The 10,000-nt window shown below is 48.4% G+C and overlaps 1 pseudogene across 1 annotated transcript in view; it reads left to right on the top strand.

Moving 5' to 3' along the window:
* LOC311374709 (spectrin beta chain, non-erythrocytic 1 pseudogene) overlaps positions 1–6,016 on the top strand; it is a 6,914-nt pseudogene extending 898 nt beyond the window's left edge. Inside the window, exons 2-3 of the transcript in view lie at positions 722–812; positions 5,870–6,016. The product of the transcript in view is annotated as a spectrin beta chain, non-erythrocytic 1 pseudogene (transcript). The remainder of the gene's footprint in view (positions 1–721; positions 813–5,869) is intronic.
* Positions 6,017–10,000: the final 3,984 nt, after the last annotated feature.

Here is a 10,000-nt window from a genome sequence, read left to right as displayed (position 1 = left end):
ATATATTCAATACATTTGTGTACATATAACATACACAACTTTCTGTGCCATAAATCAAGAAGCCTAAATAAAATTTAGAAGATAACTTTATATCTTTTGACTTGATTTGGCATAGGCCTACTGTAGGTTAATAACTTTTAATACAATTCAGTAACATAGTCTAACCTAAGGCTCTTCTCTTAATCGCCAAAGTTTCCAACGCAAGACTCCAACATTAGTTGAGTCTAGTCGATGCACATGTTCTGAATGGTGGACTCACTGAAACGCGTGGTCTTTATGGTTGCTAAGGTGATTATGCTAAGCAGCTAGCTTACAGAATAGGATGCTAATCATAACAATAGGGTTAAAGAGTTGAGGAGCTGCTGTTGGATAGAGCCTTGCGGCATTTAGTACGGACATTACACCTGACCGCGACTATCAACATGACAGCCAAGGCTGCCATTGTGTGTGTGTGTTGGCTAGGGTCTGTCTTTTCTAGGGTGTGTGTGTGTGTGTGTGTGTGTGTCAGTGTGTGTTGCCGTGGGAGGCGGCCGTTTATTCGTTCAACCAGGGTCATGTTTTAAATGCCAATAGCTTCAACTGACCATATGGACCGTGGAGCGTTAACTTGTAGTTTTTCACATCAGAATGCTAATGACTTTTTGTGGTGCTAGTAACTCTTCCTTATTAACCAAGGTGTCTGTATCATGCACCCCCCTCCCCACCCTGAACCCTCTCCCAGGGGGAACCAGAACCGGGACCTGGCCCAGCAGTGGCTGGAGAAGCTCAACGTGCAGTGGGTCCTCCAGAGGTTCCACCAGGACTGTCACGAGGTTGGAAACAAACGCACCCGTTCCTCTGTCTGGAGTGGTTCTCTGTGTGAGATGATTCTGTGTGAGGGCTGGAAAACCCATGCTTTATCTCCCAGAGCGCTGGCTTTGGGTTAGGAGATGAATGATGTCGCTGGGACAGTTTTGCCTGTGTGTCTCTATGCATGCCCGTGTGACGCTGGATGACATTGGAAGATGAATGACGACGTCCTTGTAGCTTTCTTAGCTGGCCATATTTGTTGGTCTGACTCTATGCTGAGGGTCTACTTTAGCCCTCTTTACCTTGCGCTGTTTTCCTGTTTCCTAGCCTATGTTGTTCCTTCATTCTAGCCTAGCTCGTCCCTTCGTCCCAGCCTAGCATGTGCCTGCGCTGGCTGGATCCTTTAGTTTAGCCTCTGCTGCGTGTTCGCCATCCTGAATAATTAATCATAGCTTCTCATCACTAATTCAAAGTTGCAGTGTGCGTGCCTGTGTGTGTGTGTGTGTGTGTGTGTGTGTGTGTGTGTGTAAACAAGACACTCCGCTTATTATGGAAATGATCATGATATATAAATATATCTATAATGTGATATCACCAACCATCACATGCCACGTGAACAATCCTCATTGTCTAGTTCGTCCCAACATTTCTGTGCAGTTGTATACCGTTGAAGTGTGTACCACGCTAGACCTCACCACCGAGACATACACCACGCAAATATCTCCAGTCAGGGTATAGCGCCCCGCGTCCCCTCCAGGGTATAAACCCTGCATTGGGGGGGTCCTGAATGCATCCTTTGGGGACCGAGTCCCCCCCGTTAACTTTGTTCTGCAGAAGGACTTACTTTGTCTGTGTCTGTGTTGCCGTCGCCCTCTTGCCCCCCAGCTTTTAGAGCAGAGTATTATGGGATGGAGGGGAGGGGAAATGAATTATGCATTCGAGGGGACTTCCATTTTGAAGCTGATTGCGAGGAGGGAAGTCAACGGTTTTTATTTACCCTGACATTTACTCTAGTCAAAAAACACGCAGTGAAGCAGCTAGTGTGAACCGTCCCACCAACCAACAAACACCAATGTTTAGGCACTGATTGATGATACTCGGGGTACCATCGGGCCTCTCCGGGGGATTGTGGGGTCCATTAGTGGGACTTTGGGCTCGGAGCCTAAAAAGTAGAGTGAACCCTCTGGAGTGTGGAGGCTCTCCCCAGGTCAGTGGTGCTGAATCACCTTGTTGGGACACACACGCTTTTAGGCTTTCCTGGCAACATGGCGCCGTTGTGCTGCAGGAACACCACTGAGGTTGTCTGCTTTTGTGTGTTGTTTGCATTGTGTGTGTGTGTGTGTGTGTGTGTGTGTGTGTGTGTGTGTGTGTGTGTGTGTGTGTGTGTGTGTGTGCGTGTGTGTGTGTGTGTGTGTGTGTGTGTGTGTGTGTGTGTGTGTGTGTGTGTTTGTATGCATGTGTTTTTTTTATATTAGTGTGTGTGTGCGTGTGTGTGTGTGTGTGTGTGTGTGTGTGTGTGTGTGTGTGCGAATGGATGCCGGGGAGCTTTGTAAATGTGTGTGCAGGTGTGTAGGAGGAGCAGACGTGGGATGTGTGTGTGTGTGTGTGTGTGTGTGTGTGTGTGTTGGTTGATGGTACCAGGGTTTGAAGCTAGGAAACATTCCCTCTAGAGAATTGACATCCCAGGCTGCATGTTTCACACCTAGTAGCAATCAATCTTCCTCCCCCCAGCTCTTCTTCCTCTTGTCTCTGTGTTATCCCTTCATCAACACTCCTCCCCCCCCCCCACACACACACACACACACAGTCACCACCACACACACATGCACACACACACATACATGCACACAAACACATACATGGACGCACAAGTGCACACACACACACACACACGCAAGTACACACACACAAACACAAACAAATGCACTCACACATGTGCGCACACACACACACACACACACACACACACATGCACGCACATGCATACACACAGCGCTAACTCCACCCCACCTCCACACTCCTTTCTCTCTCTCTCGCTCCTTCTCCCTCTCCCCCCCCTCTCTCGCTATCCGTCTTTCTCTCTCTCCCTCTCGCAATCTCTCTCTCTCTCTCTCGCTCTCTTCCTCTCTCTCTTTCCCCCCCCTCTCTCTCTCTCTCGTTCAATTTATTTACTGTCTCAGGGGGGCTATCAGTGTGTGAACTGCCCTGACCTCCACAGGCACAGATAGGCTTGTGATGGTGTGTGTGGGTGTGTGTGTGGGTGTGTGTGTGGGTGTGTGTGTGGGAGTGTGTGTGGGTGTAGTTGTGTGTAGTTGTGTGTGTATTGCTGCTAACACTTGTTAGATGCAATGTTAGCCAGTTATCTGCTTGCAATGTTACATGGATTTTCCCTTTTATCTAAGAAAATGGAGAAGAAAGAAGATGATTTTAATAGGGTTTCAGCTGTTAAATGTGTCTGTGTGCCAAGCATGTGCAGGCATTTGTTCAGGGACATGTTCAACACTAAGAAACACAAAGACATCACTGTTCCTTGGACATCGGAATCTGCTGTAATACGGATGCATCTCTAATGGAACTTGGATGCAGTAACTGTGGCTTGTGTGTTTGTTTTAATGCGTTTGGAGCACAACAAGATGGATATTAATGTGATGTATGTGTGCATCCATCCAGAGACCGGATGCAGACTCTACAGAGACAGACAGAAACAGATAGACAGAGAGAGAGAGAGAGAGAGAGAGAGAGAGATGGGGGGGGGGGGAGAGACATGAAAATAATTGTCCAGAAAAGACAATGATGAAGAGAAAAGGAAAGAGAAAATAATATAAATTAAGAGAAGACTCGATTGTCCAATAAGAGAGGGGAAATGATTTCCCTCATCTCTGTCCTAATCCTCCTTGTTCCTTATGTTCTCTCACCAACCCTTCTGCCTCGGAGCGGGTGGAGTCCCGCCCACTTCTGTCTCCTCCAATCCCTTAACATCTCCCCAGCCCCCACCCCCAGCCCCCACCCCCAGCCTGCACCCCCAGCCTGCACCCGCTCCAAAATAAAAGCATCACTAACCGGGACGGTTGTGCGGTTCTGCACATAGTGCCCCCCCCCCCTCCAACCACATTCTCATCCTCCCCTTCTCTTCTCCCGCCCCTCCACCTGCCAGCCAATCAGAACAGGAGGAGGGGGAGGTGGCAAACTACCTACTGGGTTGATATATATTTATTTATTTATTTCAAGAAGGGCGGGGCCTCTTCCCCCTACCCCCTCTCCATCATCCTCTACAGCCCAACCTCATTTACAATAATTACACACACACACACACTCACACAGTCCTCCACTCTCTCTCCCTGGCTTCCCCTCTCTCTCTCTCTCTCTCTCTCTCTCTCTCTCTCCCTGTGGGTTGAGTCTGCTGAGAGCCCAGCGACAGCAGAAAGGAGAGATAGAGAGAGCGAGAGAGAGAGAGACCTAGAGAAAGAAAAGGAGGAGAGCGCAGCCTCAGTCTGGATAGTCTCTCTCTGTGTCTCTCTGTGTCTCTCTCTCTCCCCCTCCGCCAGCAGCACACCGCCGTGCGTTGTTGCCCAGTCCTGCCTGCCAATTTCCCGGCAAACCTGCCTTTGTTTGAGACAAGTCATCTCTCCTCCCTCTTTTCATATCTCTTAAGGAAGACATCAGAACATCTCTCTCTCGCTCTGCCTTCATCGATCTCTGGCTCTCTCTCTCTCTCGCGCGTCTTCCCTCTCTCTCTCTCTCTCTCTCTCTCTCTCTCTCTCTCTCTCTCTCTCTCTGCATCAGGGACGCTTTTTTGCCGGGTCCCTGAAGAGGATACGGGAGGGGACGGGCGCGTCTGTGTGTTTGCGTGTGTCTGTGACTTTGCGTCTGTGTGTGTGTGTGTGTGAGAGACTCTGTGTGGGTGTGTGCACGTGTGTGTGTGTGTGTGTGTGTCAGCGAGGGGACGTAGCGGGCTGCGAGCGTGCAGACACCAGCGGCGGTTTGCTGCAGCCCGACCCTGCGGAGCGCCGCTCCCGCTAAACCCAGACACTCACCGGGAGCTCGCCGCCCTGCTCGCCGTCCCTCGCCGCGTGGACGTGGGGGTGGCGTGTGTGTGTGTGTGTGTGTGTGTGTGTGTGTGTCCGTCCGTGGGAGAGAGAGGGAGAGAGCGAGCGGGGGAGGCTATAGTGCAGCGTGGAGGCGTGAGGGTGCTTGAACGCGAGGAGGAGACTGGAAGGCTTTGATGTGAAACCGAGCGTGTTCGCCGTCAGGGAGGAGAGGAGAGGAGAGGAGAGGAGGATTATGGGCCGGAGGAAATGAGCTCAACCAGAAGGAGCGTCTTCTTTTGCGTTTCGTGTTGATATCGGACACGTCCCGCTGGTTTCACCGGTCTGCGTTTTGGCAGTTTGAGGTGTGTTGTTATGTTGTTGTGCTGTGTATCTGGTCTATTTTGTGGGACATTTCGGGTGCGTGTGTGTTTGCGCGCGCGCGCGTGTGTGTGTGTGTGTGTGTGTGTGTGTGTGTGTGTGTGTGTGTGTCCATGCAATCGTCCGCCACCATGTTTGTTGCTACACGTGTGTCAGGACACATGTGACCGTGTCATTCAATATGCATGATGCTGTGTTTGACCTTGCATTTCCTTGTGATTCCTGTTGTGGGTTTACTGGTATGTGTGTGTGTGTGTGTGTGTGTGTGTGTGTGTGTGTGTGTGTGTGTGTGTGTGTTGTGTGTGTGCGTGTTTATTGTGTCTGTATGTGGGACTTTGTGTGTGTGTATATGTATGAGTGGGTTTGTGTGTGTGGGAGGGTTTGTGTGTGTGTGTGGGGGGGGTTGTGTGTGTGTGTGTGTGTGTGTGTGTTTGCATGAGAGTGAATGTGTTTTGTGCTTGCTCTGACAAAATAGCAGAATCTGTTTATGCAGCCTAAGACTTATTAACAGTGTGTATGCTCATTCAACATTGTCCACTCTCTCTCTCCCCCCCTCTCTCTCTCTCTCTCTCTCTCTCTCTCTCTCTCTCTCTCTCTCTCTCTCTCTCTCTCTCTCTCTCTCTCTCTCTCTCTCTCTCTCTCCCTCCTGTGCTCTCTCACCTCTCTTGGCCCAGCTGGGGGACTGGGTGTGCGAGAAGATGCTGATGGCGAGAGACAGCAGCAGAGATGAGACCCAGAACCTCCACAAGAAGTGGCTCAAGCACCAGGCCTTCATGGCCGAGCTGGCCCAGAACAAGGAGTGGCTGGACAAGATCGAGAGGGTGAGTGAGTGGTGGTGACACACACACACACACACACACACATCTTCAGACCAACATCTGATTGGCTCTTCAGCGGCTGAGACTGATTGTGCTACTTGGATATTTTCGCTGGGAAGTCTTGAGGTTGGAGAGCTGAGCAGTTCTAGAGAAAAGGTTTTTCAGCTCTTTGGTTCTTAATGAGGCTGATGTGTCCCGTGTTTCTGTGTTTGAGTCGGAAAACCACCGTAGAAACACGACCAAAACCCAGACTCTGTACGCTCACTATCCCTGGTCTTTGTTGTGCATCGTTCCACACACTGCTATGATGGCTTGTACAACTGATTTTAGCGCAGATAACCATTCTACGGAGGATCTCTCTCAATGTAATGTGAGGGATTTTTATCTGGTCCTTAAAAACACAGCTTCAGTTCATTGCGTTTCGAGGGTGTTGGGTCAGATCCCATCCAGGTGTCCCACCGATGCATCTGGGTTACAGGCTCGATGTGAACCGTCCATTCATCCAAATGACAACAAGTCTACTACAGCACTTCTGCTCGTGACTGTGTTACGGGATCCCACTGCCTAGACCATTCTACGTCCCCTACCACTGCTGTGCTTAGATGGTGTTTATAGTAACACTGCTGTATTGGGTTACACTACTGTATGATGTGTGTATGCTTTATATGCTAAACAACAATTGGCGCATCTTTCCCAGGGGTAGAGTCGTTCCACTGAGGGTTCTTGTTCAGGAACGGGACATTCACAGCCTGTTGTATCTGGAGCAAAGCAACTGTTTGTGTTTCTACGTTTAGCCATCCTGATCATTTATAGTCATCATTTTAACACAAATATAACCAATGAGACGCGTTTGTGACGCCAATAAAGCTTTAAAGCATAAAGTTTAAATGTAATTGTATGGAATTAGGTTAATTAGGCTCTGAGGTTCTGACAAGGGAAACTTCCTGTCTTTTGGACTGGTCTAATTACAGCATTGATTTTTTTATCCTGATGTGAGATATTTGAGGGACATTTAAAATATAGCCACAGAAATTTGAATATTTACAGAACTTTATAGAAGTCAACAAGGATTCTTATAATTATTTTTCCAGAAAAGTCTGAGTATACCATTATCACACCAAAGCATTGTGTTATTGCAGATGTGAGTTGTTTTGTTAGAAACAATGATGACGGCGCTCTCTCACAATATTTCCCATCAGAACGGGGAAAAAAGCAAAGATGAAAAGATGTTCTGAAAAGAAATATTTACCTTTTTACAATATGTGAATAATGAATGAACGTCAAGAGCTCTCTGAATAACGGAAGCCATATTGTTCCCTATACATTTTGAGAAGGAGAGACAGGGAAGAGACGTTAGGAGACAGACATGGGAGACAGTCTCAGGATATAAATAGACCCTGTCTCCGTCTGGTTAAAAGGTGTATATCAAGGACTAGAGCGTGGAGCTGAAGCGTTTGGACGTTTAAATGTGTCTCTTCGCTGGGTCAAGCAGGCTCTTCTGAGCTTCTGGTGGACCTGCTGGCATATGCATACAACAAGTCTAATAAATGTTGATCATCAAAACATTTCCACTGTTCAGCAATGGCACAATTAGTCCTTTGTAGCCGCTAATACTGTGCTTCTATAAGAAAACAGCTTTCCCACTGGATTTCAAATTGGATGTGTGATTACACATTTGCACGTGTTTGTGTATATGACTGTAGTTTGTGTAGTTTGGACTACACATGCGATTGGGATGCTGTGTGTGTGTGTGTGTGTGTGTGTGTGTGTGTGTGTGTGTGAGTGTGTGTGAGTGTGTGTGTGTGTGTGTGTGTGTGTGTGTGTGCACATACGTGCGCACATACGTGAGTGTGTGTGTGTGTGTGTGTGTGTGTGTGTGTGTGTGTGTGTGTGGGGTGGGGGGTGGGGGGCGAGGGAAAGTTTTGAAGGAAACGAATGTGTCACTTCACAAAGTCCCGTGAAATCAGTGGAACTCCAGGTGCTCTGGGCTCACCAAACTGCAGGCCCAAGCAAAATACGAACACAGCAGAAGGCAGCAGTAGTCACGTGTCTGTGTGTGTAAAGAGGCAGCGGTGAGGACATGCCAGCTCCGAGCAGAGAACACAACGTTCATACCGGTCTTTATTCTGGGAGCCGGGAAAAGGTGAGAAACGACCCCTGTTTCTAAACCGGGAGTTGTGGTTTTGTGTAGGAAGGAAAACGGAGCGAGACACGACTCATGGCGGTGATTAAACAGCCGGGTTGAACGCTGACACCGCTGCTCTTCCGCTACACCGAGGCGATGTCCACGCCACGCCGGCCGGACGGGGATCTGTTGTCCTCGTGTCGACACTTTTACTAGCGTCTCCCTCGACACGTTCGAAACCGCCGCGCGCCCTCCCTGAAACGACGGAGAAGGACGCCATCTTTCCTGATGGCTGCTATCTGGATCATGTGGCTATCACACACACGTCATTCTAAGAGATATACGTTTGGCCCGTTCACACGTCAATATGAAACGCCGTGTGGGTGAATCCGGTTCATTCACTTAGAAGAGCATTTTCAGAAAGCCTACGTTTGCGGTGGTGCAAAACACCGGTTAAGTGGGAACGCTGAGCCCTAACTGAGGAAAAGAGATGCATTTAGTCAGGGGTCTAGTGTGCTGCTGTGTTCATAGTGCGGACACCACCGAGCAGATGAAACGGGCTACATGCCAGTGTGGGTGGATCTCACAGTCAGCCGGTGAGCCCTGGACTACAGCACAGTATTCATGTGTTCCCTCCGTGTGTTCCTAAATATCATTTGATAAGGTGTAGTGTGATGGTTTAAGCATTGTGCGTGTGTGTGTGTGTGTGTTTGTATGTATTTGTTTTGTGTGTGTGTGTGTGTGTGTGTGTGTGTGTGTGTGTGTGTGTGTGTGTGTGTGTGTGTATGCCTGTGTGTGTGTGTGTGTGTGTGTGTGTGTGTGTGTGTATTGGCACATTTCCATAGAGCGCTACGGTACGGGTAGGTGCGATTAGGTGCGGTATTATATCACGGTATGTTAATTTTATCTTCTAATTTCTATATAAATGCTTCTGATGGGGTATCAGCCAATCAGCGTTCACTCCCTGACTGACGTTACATAACAGCCAATCAGCGTTCACTCCCTGAGTGATGTTACATAACAGCCAATCAGCGTTCACTCCCTGCAGTCCAGAGTGAATCGCAGCAGGAGGAGAAAGTGATTGTTGCCATGTTGTCATAATATCATCCGGAGGCGCACACAACTTTTGACCGTGATATTATATATTATATTATAAATATTTATACATTATATTATATTATTTTGATTTACAGCTCCAGACCTCCTGCCGGAGCTCCGAGTGTTCTAGAATATCTTATAGAACACGGCAAAAAGCTGTGTGCGCCTCCGGATGATATAAATAAACGACTTGCTTCTTTAGCACTCGTTAAGTTAATAAAACACCGGTCACAATGGAACGTCAAAATCCATACCGTAGTGCAAATTCACACCGGTGTACTCTCTGTACTGTTTATACCGTATACCCATAGTGGGGTCCCAAAATAAACATACTGAGCCGCGATTAGCCGTACATAAATGTGTGTGTGTGTGTGTGTGTGTGTGTGTGTGTGTGTCTGTCTATGCGTGCATGTCTCTGGGCATGAGTGTGATTCCAGTGGTGTGAAGACACAGAGGGGGCTGCCAGATGGAAGCTGAGCACTGGCCGGCCTCCATTATGAACTCACACTACAGAACGGCGTGCTTTGTGGAGACATGCAGCTGGCTGATAGAAAGCAAACTGAATGTATGTGTGTGTGTGTGTGTGTGTGTGATCCTATTGATTGTGTTCTATTGCCAGAGCTTATAAGTCTAACAGCTCTTAGACCTCACTGAAACTTTTCATAGACTTAATGTTTTAAGAATTCTCTCTGTCTCTCTCTGTCTCTCCCCCCCCCCCCCCCACCTCTCTCTCTCTCTCTCTCTCTCTCTCTCTCTCTCTCTCT

Source organism: Micromesistius poutassou (assembly GCF_964030765.1).
Source record: "Micromesistius poutassou genome assembly, contig: SCAFFOLD_1584, whole genome shotgun sequence".
NCBI classification, from domain to species: domain Eukaryota; kingdom Metazoa; phylum Chordata; class Actinopteri; order Gadiformes; family Gadidae; genus Micromesistius; species Micromesistius poutassou.
The sequence above is the reverse complement of the archived record's forward strand: the minus strand, read 5'-3'. Positions and strand labels throughout refer to the sequence as shown.